The following is a 23,639-nucleotide window of genomic DNA, read 5'->3' on the forward strand; positions in this document are numbered from 1 at the left end:
TAATGTGCAATGGATTTTTTTTTAGCTTGAAGGATTTGTGGCTTGATAGAAAATGATTGTCATTGGTAGCAAAAAGTGAGTAGCAAGGTTATTGGGGTGTTGGTGGGTTAGTTCCCTGTAGGGTTTGTTAGCATCTTGTGAGTTGGCAATAAGAAAATATGGTAGCTATGTGTTTTGAGTTAGCAATGTAAGTGGGTAACAAACAATGTAAGTGCTCGTATTTTTGTCACGGGCTATGTGTTTGTAGTAGCATTAAGTAAGAAATGTATTCATTCCAAAGAAAAGAACACTAGATTTCTTTTTAGCTTTTAAAGTTGGTGGCTTGGTAGAAAATGATTGTTAGTGGCAGTGCAAAGTGAGTAGTAAGGTTATAAGCAATGGTGGGTTATTACCTTCTTGTATGGTTGATTAGTGCCTTATGAGTGGGCAACAAGAAATGTGGTGGCTATTTGTTCTGAGTTGGCAATTTAAGTGGGTAATAAACAATGTAGATGCTTGTGTGTTTGTAGTAGCATTAATCAAGCCGCGTGTGTCCATTGCAAAGCAATACACAATGGATTTCTTATTAGCTTTTGTAGGGTTGGGGGCTTGGTAGAAAATTATTGTCAATAGCAACACAAAGTGATTAGCAAGGTTATAAGAAATGGTGGGTTATTTCCTTGTAGGGTTGGTTAGCACCTTTTGAGTTGGTAACAATAAAATGTGGCAACAATGTGTTTTGAGTTGGCAATGTAAGTGGGTAACAAACAATATAAATATGCTTGTGTGTTTGTGGCAGGCCATGTGTTTGTAGTAGCATTAAGTGGGCCATGTGTTCATGATAAAGTAATGTACAATGGATTTCTTATTAGCTTTTGTAAGGTTGGTGGCTCGGTATGTAGTGTTGGAGCTATATAGAGCTCATCCTATCTAGACCAGGTCTCACCTATATATATGTAGATTGTGATCAATAAGATATAGTCTTTGAGAGTGTAGAGGGTGTGTCTCTTCTCTTGTTATTGCATCTCTACAAATCTTCTCTCTCTACATTTCAACATGATATTAGAGCTATCATGATCGACTACAACCAATTCCTTGAAGAAGACAATGAGGAAGTATACGTATATAGTATCTCTTTTATTCTTAGTTCATATTATTTTTATGCTTAAATTTGATGTATTGTGTATGTTATGAGCATCTTATGTTATGAATTTTAGGCATACAAGAGGTTCACTCAATCATCATCGATCATCATTTAGATTACATATATGTTAAATTTTAGATATGCCTTGCTTGGACACCCTAAATTTTCTATTTGGGAAATTGTTAAGAAAAATCCTTTCTCAAGAAAACCAATTTTTGTGATGGATTAGGTCACAAGCTTTCTTCCTATCAAATCCATGCTCATTTGGAGTTCTATGTCAAAACTTTTGTTAGTTTAGGTAAACTCGACTTGAAATAGGAAAACAAACATGACAATAGCTTTTAGGGCAAACTTTTATGGCACTAGTTTTTTCATGATTACTCACTCTTGCATTTCTAAGTTTTTGCTAAAATTAGCGAGATCTGCATCTATTCTTGGCCAAAAAGTAAAGCAATAACATTTTGAGCATTGTTCATATATCTTGTTTGTCTATGTTGGGCCGATTCCTTCTCTCATACATTTTGTCTATTTTGGGTCGCTTTATTCTTGCCCATGTTTCATCTATCTTGCCCATTTCTTTCCTTATAGCATAACTTCTACGTACGATTTGTTGTGCTGCACTTTCATTGCACTTTCGTATATGGTGTGCAGATTCTCTGATCTCATATTGTACGTATTCTCTCAGCCAGCTATGTCAAATTCTATAATGGTCAACGCATTTCCTTCTAGACAACGTTCCATCCCTCACTTTCAAGGACAAGGATTCCTTGGGTGGAAAGTAAAGATGTTTTTGATTCTTAAAGGCAATGACTTGCATGATATTGTTCTTGGTAATTATGAATGTCTGCCTCAACCAATTGATCAGGCTCATGATCATACCCTTGTAACTAAAGGCCCTATCTTTGAAGAATGGAAAATTGTTTATAATGAGTGGGTTAGAAGCAAAAAAGAAGCTCGTTAGTATATTCTTTCTGCTCTTCAAGAATCTCTTATGCTTGATGTATATAGTCTTTCAACCTCACAAGCTATATGGGAGTATTTGATAGAAAATTTTGAGAAGAAATATTTTACAAAAATACTTTATCTTCATAGTCAACTCACTGAGTTATAATACAATATTAGAACTTCTATGACAACACATATCCAATCATTCAAGAACATTATCAGTCAGCTTGTTGTTGCTGCTGCTGGTGATGCTATTCCATGAAAGTAATTAGTAACATAGCTTCTTGACAGTGTAAAGGATCATGGTCATCATAATATTTTTATCATATTATCTAACAAAGATGGGATCAATTTTGATCAAGCTTGTATATCTTTGATTCAATATTCACAATGACATGAACGACAACACACAAATCAAGAAATAATTATGATCTTGCAAGAGGACACACAATCAAAACAAAGTGACTAAGCTTTACTTGCTCAAAGGTATCCCTTTCCACACTAAACATGTAGGAATAATCATGGTGGTAACTTCTCTTGTCTCAAGTTTCCTAATAAACAATGTTCTTATTGCAAAAGAAATTGTCACACTATAGATGATTATTGGGAAAAACAATATGTTGAAGAACATGGTATTACAAATAAACAACCATGTTTATCTAGAGATTATTCTCCTTGTGACTAGTGCAAAAAGAGTGACCATCCAACCCATCTATGTTTCAAGTGGCATTTTGATTTAGATCATAATAGAGCACATGCCAACGCTCCTGAAGAAGCGAATTGTGTGAGTTATTCTATCTCTCCAAAAAGGATACTTCATGTTTGTTATGGATCTCTTTTTATTATTGACTCTGGTGCTACGAGATACATGACATTCCATTCCATTCAAGAAATTTGTTTATCTTGCTGTTGATGACACAACCTATCAAGTCAAAGGTGTAGGTGATATATATCTCTTTACTCTCTCTTCAACAATATTTCTACATGGAGTTTTACATGTCCCAAATCTACAACGGAACCTTCTTTCAGTTGCAAGACTTGTGGATCTTGGTCTCTTTGTTGGTTATGACCATACCAAGTGTCACATTGAGAATGATGGGCAAACCATAGTTGTTGCTCCTCAAAATGGTAATCTTTTTGAGTTATCTTTAAATGAAGATGTTACAAATATTGTTATAGCTCCTAGTAATCTTTACATCATTGCTTTATGTTCACTCTGATTTTTCTAAGCTTTTTTATCTTTATTGGCATGATCTTGTTCAAAAAGATATGGAATTCAAAGCTCGTCAAGTATTTGTGAATATTGTGCACTTGAAAAGCATTTTTGCAAAACCTTTTCAATTTCCACCACAATTCATTCTAGAGATTTGCTTGATCTTATTCACACTAATATTTGTGAACCTTTTCCTCCATCAAAATCTCAATATCAGTATTTCATGATTGTTATTGATGACTTCTCAAGATACACCACTGGTTTTCTCTTGCGACACAAATTAGAAGCTTTATTATCTTTTAAGTAATATAAAAAAGCTACAGAACTTCATATTGGTTGTCACATCAAGAAACCTCGCACCGAATAATGGTGGGGAATACTTTTTAAATGATTTTTATGTTTATTGTAATAATCAAGATATTCATCATGAATATAAGGTTCCCTACTCTACTCAACAGAATGGTATTGTTGAGTGTTAAAACAAGACTATTCTCAATGTCATGCGATGTCTGCTCATTCATTCTGGATTATCTTCATGTTTCTAGGCAACTGAAGCAATCTTAACAATAGTATTTGTGTAAAATCATCTTCCTACAATTGACCCTTCTCATAAAATATTGATTACTACTTGGTTGTTCGTATCACTAGTATTCGGGTCTTGATAGTTTTTGTTGTTGAGTTTGATTTTGAGGTTCACCAAATGGATGTGAGAATTGCTTTTCTTAATGATGATTAAAAGGAAGAGATATACAAGGAGCAACCAGAGGGATTTGTAGTCAAACATAAGGAAAACTTGCTTGCAAACTTCATCGGGCACTCTATGGTCTCCAACAATCTTCACGAGCTTGGTATCAAAGGATTGATGTCTTCCTTACAAAACAAGGCTTTATCTCTTGTTCTTCAAATTCTAACTTATATGTCAAGCTCTGCAATCTAGATTCAACGATATCGAGAAAAGGGTGTTTTATTAGTGTATCAAAAAAAATCATTGAAGATATTATTAAGAAGTTTGGTTTGGGTTTTGCACATCTTGCTAGTACTCCTCGTCTTGTGAGCTCTACCAAAAACTATCACCTTCTGCAAAATGATGGACAATTAACATTACATGAACCTTATGATAATCTTGTTGGATGTCTTCAATTTGTTGGCTTTAATTATTTCTATGACATTATTTTTGTTGCAAATTTTCTTGGACAACATCTTAGTTCTCCATGACTTAAACATTAGACTGCAGCTAATGAGTTTTAAAGTATTTGAAAGGCACTAAAGATTTTGGGTTGGTTTGTTGGTGCCAACAAAACTCTGACTCTCCACATTCACTTCAACTTTTGGGTTATACAAATGTAGATTAGGCAAGCTCTCACTTATCTATGCATTGTACAAGTGGAAATTGTTTCTTTATCAATGGTTGTCTTGTTTCTTAGACTAGCAAGAAACAACGTTGTGTTGTTGTTTTCATTATAGAGGCTGAATATATAACTACATCTTTAGTGGCTTGAGAGTTAGTATGGCTTTTAACAAGTTCTATTAGATATTGGTCATCCTCCTCTCTCCAGCACACCACTTTGATGTGATAACCAAAGTGCTATTAGCCTTGCTAAAGACTATGTTCAACATAACAAGTCTAAACATATTGCAGTGCATTATCATTATGTTCGATATGAAGTAAAGAAAGGCACCATCATGATTGAACATTTTCTAAGTGGTCAAATAATTACGGATATATTCACTAAAGGACTCAATGAAGCACACTTCACTATGCTATGCTTGGAACTTGGAGCTTTCTCAACTTCCATCTTTAGGAATTAATCTTCTATGACATTGTAGTGCCATTGTACATACTCTTTGTAGGCCCCATACACTTTACATATGCACATACACCTTAGACCTCCTGGTCATCTTTGTATATGCATATTCAATTTCACTTTAGATGCAGAGATTCACTTTAATTTACACAATAATCCTTGTTAACCATTAGACGAACAAGGTCACAAATCTAAAAAAGCTAAAATAGAAGACAAAGGCCAAGGCAAAAGTGAAATGGAAGACGAAGGCACGCCAAGAAAAATATGGAAGCACAAGAAATGCAGAAAAGTCCTAAATAAAGGAAAAGGGCGCACAAGAAAAAGCGTGAATCAATACTTTTGTAAAAGTGTCGGCTATGTGAGAGGTAGCCATTAGATATGGATGGCGTGTCGGCTATGTGAGAGGTAGCCATTAGTGCTCAGCTTGGAATGATTGAAACAATAAGCAGTCCCTAGGTCTTGCCGGTTGAGCGAAGGCTCCCACATTTTGGTTCCATTGCCGGGACCAACAAATTCAAGCCTTGACCACTTGCGCGCTTCGAATCGAGCATTGAAGTAAGGGTTTTCCCCCTGAACCGGTGCTTGAGGTAGATAGGTAGGAAGCGAGGGAGTTTGAAGAGGTATTCAATCTCCTTAGCAAGTAGTTTTTTGGTTTTTTTGGATTTGGAAAAGCATGTTGGAGTAGGGTAGTTATTTGCTTTGTGATTTGGGTGCATTAAGGTAGGAAAAAACAAAGAAAAAGAAGAAAAACAAGCATCGGGTTTCTGCTATCATAACAGGGCATGAGGGTTTGATTCGTTTGCCAATTTGCATTTTGGAGTCTATTGGCTATTCTAGGTATATACAACTCTTCCCCTCCATCCATAGCTTTTATCTGGAGGTGTGTATGATAGGCCGTTGTCGTATTGCTGCGCATTCGAGGTGTGAAAACCACCCAAAAGTTGTGTGTGTGATTTGATACTTTGTACATACTTAGTTGTTATGTTTGCTCTTTCATTCTATGCTGAAGACGGAGAAGAACAAGGAGTTTTGGTAGACTGGTAACTCGAGATGCAATCTCATGGGCTACACTTATTTCAAGATATGCCGATTATGGGCTTTGTGAGGATGTTTCCAACATCTACAACTGGATGGTATTTCTACTGATGCTAGTACATTTGTTTACAGCCTGAAATCATGTAGCATCATAGGAGCTTTAGATACAAGCCGAGAACTTCATGTAGAGATATAAAAAAAGGGGCTAGATAATGAGTTTCATGTTGGCAATACACTTGTGGACATGTATAACAGATGTGGTCGGGCTTCAAGCATGTGGCATTCTTTGGGCATGGCTGCAGCATATTGAGCTCATCTTTGTTGGCATGGGTCCTAGACATTACATTGGACAACATACTTACGTGCCAGCCACACGAAAAGGCTACTGGCAGTTTGATATGGGAGACTTTCTCGTAGGTGGAAAGACAACAGGTTTTTGTGCCAATGGCTGTGCTGCTATTGCTGATTCTGGAACATCTTTGATGGCTGGGCCAACGGGAATCATAACAGCTATAAATAAGGCCATTGGAGCATCTAGTGTCATGAATCAACAATGCAAGGCCATGGTATGCCAATATGGTGATATGATTATTGAAATGGTTAAGCAGCAGATCAGTCCAGAAAAGATATGTGCACAGATTGGCATATGCTCCCAAAGAGCAAAGGATTTCAGCCCAGATATTGCAATCGTACTGGATGTGGGTTCTGTGCAGCTCAAGGAAATCCGATGAATGCAGGTAGTTGTCTTCAGTCTGGTAGTTCTTATATTTGTACAGAGCAGTCTCGAACTTGGTACACTGATATTTGTTCGACCAATTTTGGTTGGATGTCTTCTTCTCTCCTGGTATGGGACCAGTTCCATGGACTGTGAATTCAGAGATCTACCCATGAGCTTACAGAGGTGTGTGTGGAGGTATAGCTGCGACCACAAACTGGATATCAAATCTAATTGTTTCAGAATCTTTTCTTTCACTAACAGATTCTATAGGAACCTCGAATACTTTTCTTGTCTTCGTTGTCATTGCATTGCTATGCCAACAGTGCTTTCTGTTACTATGGCCATCGGATCCCATCGCCTTTCACAACAGGGTGCTATCACTAAGCGCATGACTGCTATAGAAGAAGTGGCAGGAATGGATGTTCTTTGCAGTGATAAGACAGGAACACTTACTCTGAACAAACTTACAGTCGACAAAAACTTGATTGAGGTCTTCACCAAAGGAATCGACAAAGATATGGTTGTGCTTTTGGTGTTACGGGAGGCCCACGGAACGAACAAATTTAGTCGGCTATTTTCAGGAGCCGCTTTACTGGTTCAAAAGGGGGGCTTTTTCGGTCGTTCTCTTCTAAGGTGTAGGAGATGACTCCCTGGAGATCTTGGATGTTTTTTTTCCTGGGGAAAATGGATCTGAAGTTCCTTCGCAACCAGAGGTATGCGAAGAAGCACAACAGGGGAAAGGCTGTTCTGCAAATGTTTCTTCAATGTAGTTGAAGATGTTACACACAAGAGGACTTCAAGCCAGCAAGCACACCTAAGGTCCGCATGAGGAACTGCAATCAACCAGGCTAAAAGTACGGAACTATAACATCAAAGATGATGCATAATCAGGCCCAGTATTAAAGCCTATTATCCTTGTGTAACCATGGAAAGCACCATCAATGCACTTACATAGTTCCCTGAAGCGTTCAGTGATGTGATATTCTTCCTCAAAAAGAAGAAAAGTCACTCTTGATTGTCTTATTGGCTGAAGAAAATTCTGATAGTAGACAGAGGGAGACTGGAGGCATTTTTATTTGGCGACTCGCTATTGTTCTCAAGCTAATCCTTACATCACGTGGGATATCATAGACATTCCTAACCGGATTTTCTTAAAGCCATGATGCAAGACTTTTCTCCCTTGAGTGTGGCCAGCTGGGGAGACTTCCCTGTCATCAAAGAGTTTTGGAGCAGATTCTCTTATGACTTCTTTACCTTTCATAGCTGAGGTAAATTCAAAGGAGAGTTCCTTTGGGGGGGAAAGAGAGAGAGAAGGAGTTAATGCCTGCCACCTGAATATATGGTTTTGCCTTACATGGACATTCAACATGGTCTAGTATGGGATGTGACTTGGGTTCTGAAAGTTGAATTGATGCCAATTTAGATAATGCATTGGATTTTTAATGGCTGTGTTAGGATGCATACAAAGAGCTTCATAATCCCTTGGGATGAAAAAGATTTCCTGTTCTGAGAGGACCTGTGCATCCTGCTGAATTCAAAGTTTTGAATCGGTTGTGCATTTGCTGATGATGACAAAGGATTGAACAGAGACCCTGCTGTACAGAATTCAGATGTGCAGAATTTAAAATATGAGCTTTCAAATGTTTATTAGGCAGGGGAAAGATGGGCTTTCAGAAATCCATTGAGCTCTTCTTTGTAAACTTCTCCATCGCCTAAAGATCAATAACCCAATGCCTATCTGGATTGATGCTGAAATATGAATCATGAATCTTTTGTAAAATTTTGGAGCTCATATGGAAAACTTGAAGACAGTTTGATTACAGAATTGGAATGCTATCCTATCTGAATAAGATTGTTATTTCTCTCTAAAATATCAAGAGTCCAGTCTTCTGCATACAAATTATATTCGTGTTTCTTATACAGTACCAACCAACGAATTTCTTTTTGAAATAGCAAGAAGGGACATGAAGAACTTCAGTTTTTGAATAACCAGTTGGTTGTTAAATCAAAATTGATTCCTTTGTGAAACTGAAGCTGTTGATGTTGATTAAGGTTGTAAATGTCACACTTGATTGATCTTCTATCCTGAAATTTAACAAGGACTTATGAAGTTGCGACATTGCTTTTGAAACCCTTTAACATCTTTGGTGAACCCGACGTGAAAGCGTCGCAGAAATTTCAGGATGGGAGATACTTCAGCCTCTTCTACAACTCCAGCTGCGTCTACTTCAGCTCCATCAATGAGTGCTGCGTCAAGTACTTCAACGGAGGATCTAAAGCAGATTTTGCAGAATATGTCCATGTATATGCAGCTCCAAAATCAGCAGACACAATTGTATATGCAGCAGCAGCAACAATTGCATCAACAACAGTTGTCTTAGCAAAGGCAACTCTATTCGAAGCAGGAGAATGCAAACAGCGCGACTAAGGCTATTGAAGCAGTTGAAAATGAGAAGAAGCTATTTGACGGGCATAATGTTTCAGCATATTTGAAGACATATGAGATCAAGATGGGGTTTTTTGGAGTTCCAGCTGGACTTATGAGTAAGTACTTCCTTCGTCTTGTCACACCCGCTTTGAGGGCAAAAGTAACTGATCTTTTTATTCAAAATACACATTGGCAAGATTTTAAGAAGGCCTTGAAAGAAGAATACTTCCTTGAGGACTTTGGTATGGCTACTCGGTGGTCATTCCGAGAGTGGGTCTACATGCCAAACAAAGGTCTAGCTACTTCGGAGTTGATTCGAGAATTTGAGGAGAGGTATAGTCAGCTTGATGCCATTGAACAAAGAGCATTGGATGTTGAAAAAGTTGAGCTTTTCTTGCAAGCTGCTGATCCTTCTCTTTAGGAAGAATTGGGTGAGCTTCTTGAGGATCGCACGAAGCCTATGGGTCTTAAAACGGATTGGCAGGATGCTCAGGATGCAGTCTCGGCTTTGACCAAGAGTAGGATATGGAAGACTCGCCTACAGAATGGTTCCATGACACCTACACCATCATCAGCTCCTATGCCTGCTTCTATCCCTGTTATTTCTTCTCCTCCTCAGCCAGTTTCTTGGCCTATGCCAGTGCCTACTGTTTCCACTCCACCTATTCCTCCTGTTCCACGACCGATGCCTACACCTTCTGCTCCAAACCCATCTGCTCCATCGGTGCCTACTTCTCTTGATGACATAATCAAAGGCATAACAGATTTGACATTGGAGTCAATCAAAGCGGAGTTGGTGGGAAAGTTGGAGGAGTAGTTTGCTTCGACTACGCCTACTACTTCTTCTAGTGCTCCTACTGCACCTAGGAGTGCTCCTAGTGCACCTAGGAGAGATCGGAGATGTATTTGGTGTGATAGTACAGACCATCAGCATTGCAGATATTGTGAATCTTTTCAGGATGCAAGAAGGAAGAGTTTGGTATATTGGGGACAAGATGGTAAGATTTGGTTGACTGAGACAGGAGCTCCACTTGCTACCAACTTTGGTAAAGGTGGAATGAAGAAGTTAGTGGATGACATGGTTGCGTGTACTTCTTATGTGACAGCTAGAGGTGATGCTTCTGCATATGGAGTCTAGATTGAGAAGGGATCAGAGACTCAGTCAGCGCTATGGACTTATGCTATGGAGACTGCAAACAAGGGGAAAATTCAGCAAACTGTTTTGACTAGTGCAGGCTCTAGCATCAGATCAGAGATAGGTTGGGACTCGCCTATTTTGACAGGTACTCTATTTATGCTTATTTGGCTAAGTCTCATGGTGCAGATGTACTTGTTGAGGAGAAGCATAAGAGGGATGAAGAAAATCCAAGTGTAGCAAAGAAGACTAGAGGGGGTGAGTTTGTTACTCCACCTACTGCAGGACCGTCTTCACGATCAGGGCCAGATCGACAGATGGAGGATGCTCAAAAGAGAGAGAAGAGGCAAGAGCCTAGAGAAAGAAAGCATCCAGGGTTCAGATTGATGTCCAATATTGAGACATCTACAGACATGAAGAAAATCTTTAATGATAAGATACTTGGCAGTGAGGTGACTTTCACTATTTCTGAGATTTTGGGCATCTCAAAAAGAGAGTTTCAGGATCAGTTTCAGGAGGTTTTGAAGAGGAAAAGACATGCATTGTCTACCATTGATACGCAGGGAGTTTTGATTGGGGATTTGGATGAGGATAAGGATGAGGTTATGGTTGATAATGCTTCTGTTTTTCTGCAGGTAGAGAAGAGGGTTTAGCCTATGCATTATGCTGAAATTGATGAGCCTGTCATGATACCGCGTAGTCACTTTTCACGGAGCCATTGGGCTAGGGCAACTACAGAGACGATGGTAAAGATTGGAAAGAAACAGGTGCCTTATGTTGCATTGGTGGATCATGGTTCAGAGATTAATCTCATAGTTCGTGGAGTTTATGAGAGTAACAGATGGCCTATGGATGTAGAGCATGGGTGGCGTATGAGAGCCGCCAATAACACTGCAGGTGATTTGTATGCTGCTTGTCCTAGTGTCAGGGTTTCTACTGGTGATGTAGAGGAGGATTTTCATTTCTTTGTGCAGGATTCATGCTCTTATCCTATACTTCTTGGACAGCCATTCATCACAGAGATGCGCATGGAAACAAAGGTCATGGATGATAGATCTGCTTATGCACGGATTCGTAGTAAAGATGGCATGAGAGCAGTTCAATTTATGACTGTATGTGTGAACCATGTTAGAAATAGGGATACTCTTAGAGATGCACCTTTGCCCACTGTGAGGGATTCGGGTTTTCATTAGGTACCGCCATTTCGTGAGACGACGGTGGTATAGAGGAGAGGAGATTTGAGTTCTCGCCTCCTGGCAGTGGTGTTTTCTCCTCCGGTTTTGTTGGGATTTCAGCAAACAGTTCGATGAGCTATCAGAAGACTTCTAGGTTGCCTAGAGCTGCCAGGCAGTTTATATGCAGGAAGGAGAAAAATTTGAAAAATGCAGGAATTTTGGAGGATGATGAGCATATAGATGGGATGTATGACAGTGTGATTTGTGCAGATACAATGACAGAGATGGGAGATATGCTGAAAACTGATATGTAGAATTGTCACAGTAATGTATTAGTGCAGTCCCTGGACATGTTTCATGAAATTGCAGATTTTGTGTCACAGATTGAGTCAGAGGCTGAGGTAACTCAGCAAAGAGTGTTGAGTGCTGAAGAAATTCAGCAAACAGAGTTTCCAGCTGGTTATGATCAGCTTTCAGAGAGACAGAGGGCTGAAAATTTTCAGCCAACAGAGTTTACTGCTGAAATATTTCAGCATTCAGAGTTTGGGGCTGTTCTTATGCAGTCCATAGAGCAGAGGGTTGAGAATATTCAGCCATTGGAGTGCAGAATTGCTGATTTACAGCAAGATTTATGTAATGCAGAAGAGCATAATGAAGCCAGGGTTGACACGAAATGCAAAACTGTGGATAAGAAGGTGAAGCCGGTTGCTGTACCGCTTCCACCTGAGAGTGATCAGCAAATAGAGAGGGTTGCTAAATAGCAAATTTTGAGGAATCCGGAGCATATTGGTCATAAATTTTCAGTAGAGACTCTTGTTGAATTGAAAATTGGAAATGGTGATTTCTTGCTACCCATAGAGAAGCAATGCTTTCAGGAGATGCTTGAGCGACATGGAAGGGGATTTGCTTTTTTCCCGCATGAGATTGGATGTGTGAATCCTGATATTGTTGCTCCTATGGTCATTTTTACTATTCCTCATATCCCATGGAATCTCCGACCTATGCCAGTGCCTAAAGCACACTTGCCAAAGCTGATTGATTTATTGAATGAGAAAATCAGGATGGGAATTCTTGAGCCTTCATCTGCACCATACTCAAACAGGTGGTTTACAGTTCCAAAGAAGAATGGTACTCTCCGATTTATTCAGGACATGTAGCCAGTGAACAGAGTTACATATCAACAGGATATGATCAGTTTCAGCTGGCTTTGGAAAGTAGGGACATAACCACCATGAGAACTCCTATTGGGCTTGTCAGGATGTGTACCTTGCCTCAAGGTGCCATTAATTCTGTTGCGCATATGATGAATGCCATGCATAAGGTTCTTCGTGATTACATACCTCAGCTTACTATGCCTTTCTTGGATGATGTGCCCATTAAGGGGTGTGTAGAAGAAGACAAGAATGAGAGTCTAAATGAGCAGGGATGCAGATACTTTGTGGCTGATCATATTTCAGCATGTGAAAAGATTTTGGCCAGGTTAGAAGAAGTGAACTTGACACTTTCAGGGAAAAAATCTGTTTTTGGAGTGAATGAGGTTGTCATTGTTGGACATATGTGTGGATATTATGGCAGAAAGAGTGAAAGAGGGCATCCGCCGATAGTGAAAGCATTAGCCAAAGCATGCAGAGGATGGATTGGAGAATGGCCGAGACTTCTACCATTTGCTTTGTGGGCTGATCGTACGACTCATAGTGTTACCACAGGATATATGCCTGCAAAGTTGATGTATGGTCAGAAACCTGTTATGCCGACTGAGACTTGTGCTTTGACTTGGTCAGTTTTACCTTGGCAAGAGGATTTGACGAGAGAAGAGCTCTTAGCTCTTCGGATTTGACAGTTGGAGAGGAGACCAGAGGATATTCAGCTAGCTAATGACAGGTTGAAGGTTGCTAGACTAAGGAATAAGGACAGGTTTGACAACAGGCATCGCTTGTGGCCTAGAGCAATAGAAGAGGGAGATTGGATATTAGTCTTTGATAGCAGCCTTGAAAATCAGCATACTGCACTTCGGAAGATGGTGAAAAGATGGTTTGGGCCGTACATAGTCAGACATGTCTTTGATAATGCAACATATGAGCTGATAGAATTGGATAGGACAGTGCTTAGAGTGCCTATTGCTGGAAAAAGAATCAAAATCTTCAAGAAAAGAGATGATGAGAATTATGCATTGGAAGAATTTGCAAGAGAAGAGCAATGAGAAGAAACTCCAATGGAAGAGACAGATGATATGATAGATAATGTTGTTGATCTATCGGAAATGCATAACAAAGAGATTGATCTGTTTGTGGATCTTGATGATAACGATCATGGGTAGTTGGCCCATCCGGAGCATGCGCAGGATTAGAGGGGGTGGATGTCGTATTGCTGTGCATTCGAGGTGTGAAAACCACCCAAAAGTTGTGCGTGGGATTTGATACTTTGTACATACTTAGTTGTTATGTTTGCTCTTTCATTCTATGCTGAAGGCGGAGAAGAACAAGGAGTTTTGGTAGACTGGTAACTCCAGATGCAATCTCATGGGCTACACTTATTTCAAGATATGCCGATTATGGGCTTTGTGAGGATGTTTCCAACATCTACAACTGGATGGTATTTATGCTGATGCTAGTACATTTGTTTACAGCCTGAAATCATGTAGCATCATAGGAGCCTTAGATACAAGCCGAGAACTTCATGTAGAGATATAAAAAAAGGGGCTAGATAATGAGTTTCATGTTGTCAATACACTTGTGGACATGTATAACAGATGTGGTCAGGCTTCAAGCATGTGGCATTCTTTAGGCATGGCTGCAGCATATTGAGCTCATCTTTGCTGGCATGGGTCCTAGACATTACATTGGACAACATACTTACGTGCCAGCCACATGAAAAGGCTACTGGCAGTTTGATATGGGAGACTTTCTTGTAGGTGGAAAGACAACAGGTTTTTGTGCCAATGGCTGTGCTGCTATTGCTGATTCTGGAACATCTTTGATGGCTGGGCCAACGGGAATCATAACAGCTATAAATAAGGCCATTGGAGCATCTGGTGTCATGAATCAACAATGCAAGGCCATGGTGTGTCAATATGGTGATATGATTATTGAAATGGTTAAGCAGCAGATCAGTCCAGAAAAGATATGTGCACAGATTGGCATATGCTCCCAAAGAGCAAAGGATTTCAGCCCAGATATTGCAAGCGTATTGGATGTGGGTTCTGTGCAGCTCAAGGAAATCCGATGAATGCAGGTAGTTGTCTTCAGTCTGGTAGTTCTTATATTTGTACAAAGCAGTCTCGAACTTGGTACACTGATATTTGTCCGACCAATTTTGGTTGGATGTCTGTACTTGGTCTGTCTCTATACATAGTCTTCTTCTCTCCTGGTATGGGACCAGTTCCATGGATTGTGAATTCAGAGATCTACCCATGAGCTTACAGAGGTGTGTGTGGAGGTATAGCTGCGACCACAAACTAGATATCAAATCTGATTGTTTCAGAATCTTTTCTTTCACTAACAGATTCTATAGGAACCTCGAATACTTTTCTTGTCTTCGCTGTCATTGCATTGCTATGCCAACAATGCTTTTTGTTACTATGGCCATTGGATCCCATCGCCTTTCACAACAGGGTGCTATCACTAAGCGCATGACTGCTATAGAAGAAATGGCAGGAATGGATGTTCTTTGGAGTCATAAGACATGAACACTTACTCTGAACAAACTTACAGTCGACAGAAACTTGATTGAGGTCTTCACCAAAGGAATCGACAAAGATATGGTTGTGCTTTTGGCGTTACGGGAGGCCCACGGAAGGAACAAATTTAGTCGGCTCCGCTTTACTGGTTCGAAAGGGGGGATTTTTCGGTCGTTCTCTTCTAAGGTGTAGGAGACGACTCCCTGGAGATCTTGGATGTTTTTTTTCCTGGGGAAAATGGATCCGAAGTTCCTCCGCAACCAAAGGTATGCGAAGAAGCACAACAGGCGAAAGGCTGTTCTGCAAATGTTTCTTCAACGTAGTTGAAGATGTTACACACAAGAGGACTTCAAGCCAGCAAGCACACCTAAGGTCAGCATGAGGAACTGCAATCAACCAGGTTAAAAGTACGGAACTATAACATCAAAGATGATGCATAATCAGGCCTAGTATTAAAGCCTATTATCCTTGTGTAACCATGGAAAGCAGCATCAATGCACTTACATAGTTCTCTGAAGCGTTCAGTGATGTGATATTCTTCCTCAAAAAGAAGAAAAGTCACTCTTGATTGTCTTATTGACTGAAGAAAATTCTGACAGTAGACAGAGGGAGACTGGAGGCACTTTTATTTGGCGACTCGCTATTGTTCTCAGGCTAATCCTTACATCACTAGGGATATCATAGACATTCCTAACCGGATTTTCTTGAAGCCATGATGCAAGACTTTTCTCCCTTGAGTGTGGCTAGCTGGGGAGACTTCCCTATCATCAAAGAGTTTTGGAGCAGATTCTCTTATGACTTCTTTACCTTTCATAGCTGAGGTAAATTCAAAGGAGAGTTCCTTTGGGGGGAAAGAGAGAGAGCAGGAGTTAATGCCTGCCACCTGAATATATGGTTTTGCCTTACATGGAAATTCAACATGGTCTAGTATGGGCATTGATGTGACTTGGGTTCTGAAAGTTGAATTGATGCCAATTCAGATAATGCATTGGATTTTTAATGGCTGTGTTAGGATACATACAAAGAGCTTCACAATCCCTTGGGATGAAAAAGATTTCCTGTCCTGAGAGGACCTGTGCATCCTGCTGAATTCGAAGTTTTGAATCGGTTGTGCATTTGCTGATGATGACAAAGGATTGAACGGAGACCCTGGTGTACAAAATTCAGATGTGCAGAATTTAAAATATGAGCTTTCAAAGGTTTATTAGGCAGGGGAAAGATGGGCTTTCAGAAATCCATTGAGCTCTTCTTTGTAAACTTCTCCATCGACTAAAGATCAATAACCCAATGCCTATCTGGATTGATGCTGAAATATGAATCATGAATCTTTTGTAAAATTCTGGAGCTCATATAGAAAACTTGAAGATAGTTTGATTACAGAATTGGAATGCTATCCTATCTGAATAAGATTGTTATTTCTCTCTAAAATATCAAGAGTCCAGTCTTCTACATACAAATTATCTTGGTGTTTCTTATACAGTACCAACCAACGAATTTCTTTTTGAAATAGCAAGAAGGGACATGAAGAACTTCAATTTTTGAATAACCAGTTGGTTATTAAATCAGAATTGATTCCTTTGTGAAACTGAAGCTGTTGATGTTGATTAAGGTTGTAAATGTCACACTTGATTGATCTTCTATCCTGAAATTTAATAAGGACTTCTGAAGTTGTGACATTGCTTTCGAAACCCTTTAACACCGTGACCTGAATCGTGTGATTCGGGCGATTTATTGTTGCGCCGGTAAAAAAACGTGCCACGCTCGGCATGTCCGAGTGACAACGATTCTAGGCTGAATTCCAGAATCGGCCCTCGGCCCACCACCACTCGGACCACTTGACTCGGCCCACTCGACTCAAATACCCACCACTCGATCTATCCGAATTGATCATTTGGACCAACTTTGAAATTCGGCCCTTGGCCCTACTGACTCCGCCCACTTGGCTCGGCCCACGTGACTTGACCCTTGGCCCACTTGGCCCTCGGCCCACTCACTCGGCCCTCAACCACTCGGCCCTCGAACAACCAGACTCGGACTGGCCAAATTTGACATTCGCACTAGTCACATTCGGCCCTTCCTACTTGGACCTCGGACGACAGGGGCCGAATTGGGCACTCGGCCCCTGCAATTTAGACCTCTCACACCGAATTTAGATTTTTTCAAATTTTAGCCTAAAGGTAGTGAAACTGATCGTGAGACCATATAGAGACAAAACCATATTGTAGATCGATCACTAGGCTGAAACTTAGAGCAAGTAGTTTCAAATTTGGCTATAAATGGTCTTTCAAATCACGTATGGCATTTACCATAATGGCCTTGCGGGCCGGGGGGGACTGCTCCCCCGGACCCCTGTAGAGGGGGCTCTTGGCTCTACACGAGCATGGATTCTAACTTGCAAAAGAGCAACCAAAACCCCACACCCGAACCGAGAGAAACAGAGACCCTAGAACCTCAATGGGCCAATCTAGCCAACAAGGGCAAGAAGGCCACACTGCAAAAACACATACGTGTTGCATTCGGACTGCATCTAGTCAAAGCGGAAAGCAACAACATCAAGCTACAATAGTGAGAATGACTAGATACAACAGACCTAACATTAGATGCTCCTTAAATAGCATTGCACTAACGAGCCAAGACATGAGTGGAGAATCCACATCTGGTCATGAAATTGGGGACTCAAAGGCATTTGTCAAAAGGCTTAAATTTACAAGCCAAGACCCGAAAGATGAAGACATAGTACCACCTGCTTATCTTAGGGTCAAACTCATCGCGAAAAGAGAGCATAATATCGATGCTCTGATTGATGAAGGAGTAGATTTTAATGTCTTGACCTATGAGGCATGGACCCTACTAGGCCAACCAGAGCTGACACCGACTAATGCAACTCTTAACCCTTATGGGGGATCTCCACAAGTACTCATGGGAAAGTGCAATATCCTTGCAGCAATCGAAACTGAGAGCTTGCCTATCCTATTCCATGTTCCTCCAAATAGTGCTAAATATGGTAACGAGACCCTCCTCCGAAGACCCTTCAAAAGGGCGACCAAATGTGAGGCTGACTATGTAGCTCAGAGGATACACCTAACACTACCGAGTGTGAGGATAGTCAAACCTTTAGCGAGGGTGACCTCATTGAACCTCAAGGGAAAGGCAAGCAAGGTGCTGACATAACAGTCAAGCCTGCTGACGAGAGCAAGGACTTGTTGGACGAGCTAATACAAGCACAGGTCGAACAATGAGAGCCAGTGAGTGAGGCCATGCCTAAAATAAGAAGGTCACGAGACAATGCCAAGGACAGCCTTTGGACTTACAAATATCATAGAAGACCCCAAAAGAAGCCTAAGCCTTATAGACAAAGGCATCAATGGAGAGTCAATACAACACCGCGATGGATATCCAAAGCGTTGTTGCGTGCTCAAGGGTATTATGTAGATAACCGATGGATTTCGGTACCAAAGCCCCCTGCTAAACCTCCTTTGTCAACTAAAGGCCAGATTGTATCAAGAGCAAAGAAGCGTAGGAGGAGATCTAAACAAAAAACTAAGTCTCAAATAAAACCGGTGAAGTGACCGAGCCCCTCATGGTCGAAATCAAGAAACCCAATGGGACCAGTTGGAGGGTAGATCCTCAGCCTAGCATGCTTGACAAGCAGACATCAGATGTAATCATTGAGGATACGCAAAAGCCATTAGTATCCAAAGAGCCTTTGATTTTCCAAGAGGATAACAAGCAGCATAGGCACAACATTGCTTATGGCAAGGCTGATCGCTCAACAAAGAAAATGGCACAATCGGTGAATAGCCTTGAGCAAATCATTCAGCTAGTGCCAGGTCCACCCAAGAGTCCTAGATCTCCTACAGCCTCTTTTTCCAAACGGACACAGGAGAAACAACAGTCGTCATCAATGGCGGTTGCTCACTCCCAACCTCTATCTCCATCAAAGCTTCCGAAGATCCGAGAAGGGGGACATGACACCAGCCGTGACTCTCGGCCCAAGGATATGCCTGTGCAACCCAATGTGACCAGATCAACTCATGCTCGATCTACACAGATGAATGCTCAAAGGGCAATGAAATACGTGACCACTTCTGATCACCCTAGGGACCTTACACAGCAACCCACCAACAATAGCCAGCCCACTGGACTAGCCGCTACTACTTCAAATCAGGAATCAAAGCAGTCACAGCCCTTGGCCATGACAATGCCCTTGGCAGAACGTGTCCTTAGTAGTGTACCTGTGGAGGAGGTGTCCCAATCAACTTCATTAACAACTCTAGTACTTCCAAAACGCCTAAAGCCTAGAGTGGAGGAATTAAATAGAAGGGAAGAGCTAGGCTCTCCAAAAAGGGAGACACTTGTACCCTCACAACTTGGTAAGGCTATTCAGCAGGCCATGGCTATGTCCCATGAGGACACGCTAGAGAAAGGAAGTGCTGAGTCCCAACCACTCACATAAATGGTTGACCTAGTCCAGGGTCCTGAGTCATTGAGAGATGCACCTTCATTGACCAAGAAAAAGAGGAGAAAATAGTGAAAACAACAACAGTTGCGGGCGGTTGTGGACCACAAGAACATTGGGATGCAGAGCGCCGGAGAGCTGATGAATAAAGCATCGAGTCCATCCACCAATGAACCCATTGACACCTCTCCTAATAGCGGTGAAACCTCATACACATCCACGTGCTCTGAAAAATCAAAGTAGTCGTTGCCATCAATGGCTGCTTGCAACACTCAATCCATCGACAATAGAACTTTCATTGACCAATCAAGAGTGGATATAACGCTGTCACAATAGGGTGACAAACCTATACTAGTCACATCCACTGAAAACCATGACGCAATAATGAAGTCTCACGAGAAACATGGAAACCCCAAGAGTACAAGAAATCCTAGCGTTGACTAATCTTGCTCATCTAGGCCTGAGCCCCCAGCTATGCTAAAGCCTAGGCAAACTCCTAGAACCTTGCATGAGATAGCAACTGCGCAAGCCCTCATTGAACATAGAAGTGTCACTGAGTGCTTAACTGAGTTGGATGCTAAGCTCAAGGTGTTCGCACGTGTCTATGTCCTAGCAGACATGCGTGCATTTCCTAAGGAGTAGCTCGGAGAGTACTTGCCATTTCTCTTATCTTGGGAAGAGCAAGAACATCTTGACGAGCACTATAACAGGCTCTTGCATGAATGCATGTGACTCATTTCGGGTGAGGAAGCCGACGAACTGCGCTTAACTGTCACATTCAATGATGCGCTCTACCAACCAAATCTCTTAGAGATAGAGCAACTAAAGCGACTATCAGAGGGCTGAAGTTAATTTGAACAGCATTGGTGTGAAAACGTGTTGCAATGGCCGAACTAGGAGCCCAGATCATGACAGTCTCAGAGGAATGATTAGCCAAATGGCAGTCTCAAAGAGACCCCACCTATGTGGCACCAACCTCCCTTCGAGTGTGCTAACTACCATTCGAGGTACAGACCTAGGTGAACCTAGCCAAGAGGACTCGCTGTTTGATAAAGTTCTCACTGAGGAGGAGCTACATATTGCCAGTAGACTCGGACAAGGTTCCATGCTACTCGATGTTGCAAAATATCTATCGGTATTGGGTAAGCTGCCATGAGTACTGGATGCGTGTGCCACGCTCCAGTACAATCCGAAGTTCTATAGCTGGTTTTTATTCTCATAAAGCGACATGGATCCATGGATATGTATACAAATAAACAATGGCTTTTGTTACCCTGTATAGACACTATCAACACACACAAGCAATATTAGTCAAGCGCAGATAGAAGAGTTGAAGCCAATAGGCTAGGCTCGTCTGGTCCCCCTCTCACATGACCATTTCCACCTCCGGGTGAAGGGCATGCACCCTGCATTCCCACTGTGGAAAGCCCTAACCAACATCACCGATGATGTAAGCAGGGTGCAATCCTTTTCTATACACCTTTTCCTTTTTGGTTCATCCTTCCGAGGATGAGCCCTGCCCAAATCCATTACCACTAGCCGATGTAACTCAACGTGAGCCAAGATCTACTAATGGCGAGAGGCTAAGTCAACATCATCTCGGGGTCCATCCGGCTGCAACGAGCACATCACGTCCCACTCCACCTCTTCTAGTCATATGCGTTTGATAACCCACACTATAATCCCTCCTATGCAAACAGTCTTATTCCATATCAAGACCTAACCCTTGGTTTGCGTATTGTAGGTCCCCCTATAAGAAAAACATGGAAAACCTAGGGCAGCTGGCTTGCAAGGACACTCTCCGCGGGACGACGGGAACATGCAGCACATGCCCCTCTGCCAGTGCGTTATGTGCCCACCCTCAAAAGGTATGCGAAGAAACGAGGTCCTAAGCGGCACCGTCCTGGACGAAGGCCAAAGAATCCCTGGGCCAAGAAAGTCGAGACTCAAAGAAACGCGCAGCGTGTGGCAACACCAGTTACATAGACCCCCAATGTATGCTCGGACACCAGGTGCTCACGAAAAGAAAGGGCGGCTCAGGAGACAGGGAAGAATTTAATGAATTGTTTAAAGGAATTTTGGAAACAGTGGCGGCTTGGGACTACACCATCCATGTCCCAGCCGACATGTTCCCTATCCAACCTCATGGGAGTCCCGCACCAACACCGCCCCAGTCGCCTAACCAACCGGACTCACCCCGCCTAGTGCAAATTGACTAAGCCATGTACAAGTAGCTTGACAAGTCATCATGCCATAACTTTTTGTCTTTTTGATGAGTAAAGGAGCAAGATCCCCACTTGTACACACTTCCTTTACCTACTGTTAATGTACGCGACCTTAACAAGCAATGAATAGGCATCATAGAATCCTGAAAAATTAGCATTTTGAAAAATTATGTCTTAACATGATTACATTGGTTCGATGTACTTAACGCGAGTGAGCATATACTCTCACGAAGTGACAAGTGGATGCAGGATGGCACAGGTCTTCATGCAAACGTGTTCAACGGCCAGGCCACCGCAAGACCACCAACCGAACGAGAACCGCAACAAAGCCATGGTGCTGAATGCGAAAAATCACCCTTGCGAGTACCCACACCGCATGAACCAAAGCATAGTCATGGGCTACCCTCTCTTCTTGGGCCAAGCTCTATAGTGAGCTCTGTCAAGATTGTGGGAGAGAAGGAAGGAGTCTCACTTGAAGCTTTCTTGCTTGCACAATGGGGGGATACACACAAGGGTGGAGGCTGAAAACAGTTTTCCTCTTCTTAGTTGTGTAAGCCAAAAGAACTCAAGTACAAAGAAATAGAAGAACCCTATATATGGGTCTCAAACCAAACTCAACTAACTAAGGTGGCATACTAACTGAGCCACGAACTAGAGTAGATAAGGATAGCTATCATGTAGCTATTATTCATGGGCGGTGTACCAACCGCGTCTGCAACAACTGATAAGTCGGTGACATAAATACACAACGGTCACCCTGGCGTATCACGAGTGGAGCTTGATATCTCAACACTCCCCCTCGAGCTCAATCCCAATTCCTGCATACCAAGTAGGTCTCTGAACTTGCACAGCTTCTCTGTGCCCAATGCCTTCGTGAATATGTCAGCTACCTGATCCTCTGTGCTGACATAAACAAGATCAATAAGACCTAGTAAAACCCTCTCTCGCACATAGTGATAATGCACCTCGATGTGCTTTGTTCTAGCATGATAGACTGGGTTATTTTCCAAGTGTATACTGCTCATGTTGTCACAATAAATGACAACTGGCCCATCTGTAGGCTGATGCATATCATAAAGTAGCTTATGCAACCAAGCTACCTCACATGCAGCCATTGCTGCACCCCTGTACTCAGCCTCTGTGCTCGACAAGGCAACTGTAGGCTGTTTCTTGCTGCTCCAAGTGACTGCAGCACTCCCAAAAGAGAACACATACCCACTGGTAGATCGTCTATCAGAAATACTACCAGCCCAATCACCATCAGTGTATCCATGCAACTGTATCTGAACCCCAGTCTCATAAAATAGTCCATACTGCAATGTGGACTTCACATACCTAAGTATGCATCTAGCCGCATCCAAATGCGGTTTCCTTGGAGCCTGCATAAACTGACTTACCAATCCAATAGCATAGCTCAAATCTGGCCTGGTAATAGTCATATAAATTAAGCTTCCTACTATGCGTCTGTACACAGTAGGGTCTTCTAGAAGCTCACCTGCATCTGCGCTCAGCTTCACATTCTGCTCCAAAGGAACTGAAATAGGCTTACAGCCTGTCATCCCATATTTGGACAGCATGTCCAATCCATATGCAAGAGCTATATCCCACTTGGTGATCTAATCACCTCAATGCCCAAGAAATAACGCAGCTCTCCCAAATCCTTCATCTCAAACTTCTGCTTCAATAGCATTTTCACATGAAG

At 41.7% G+C, this 23,639-nt stretch overlaps 1 pseudogene; it reads left to right on the forward strand.

The window, feature by feature from the left end:
• The first annotated feature begins 6,333 nt into the window (after positions 1-6,333).
• On the forward strand, positions 6,334-6,852 carry LOC148036306 (phytepsin pseudogene; annotated as a pseudogene).
• The last annotated feature ends 16,787 nt before the right edge of the window (positions 6,853-23,639 follow it).

Source organism: Lygodium microphyllum, chromosome 5, assembly GCF_053477565.2.
Source record: "Lygodium microphyllum isolate KBCC chromosome 5, Lygodium_microphyllum_v1.1.10, whole genome shotgun sequence".
Taxonomy (NCBI): Eukaryota; Viridiplantae; Streptophyta; class Polypodiopsida; order Schizaeales; family Lygodiaceae; genus Lygodium; species Lygodium microphyllum.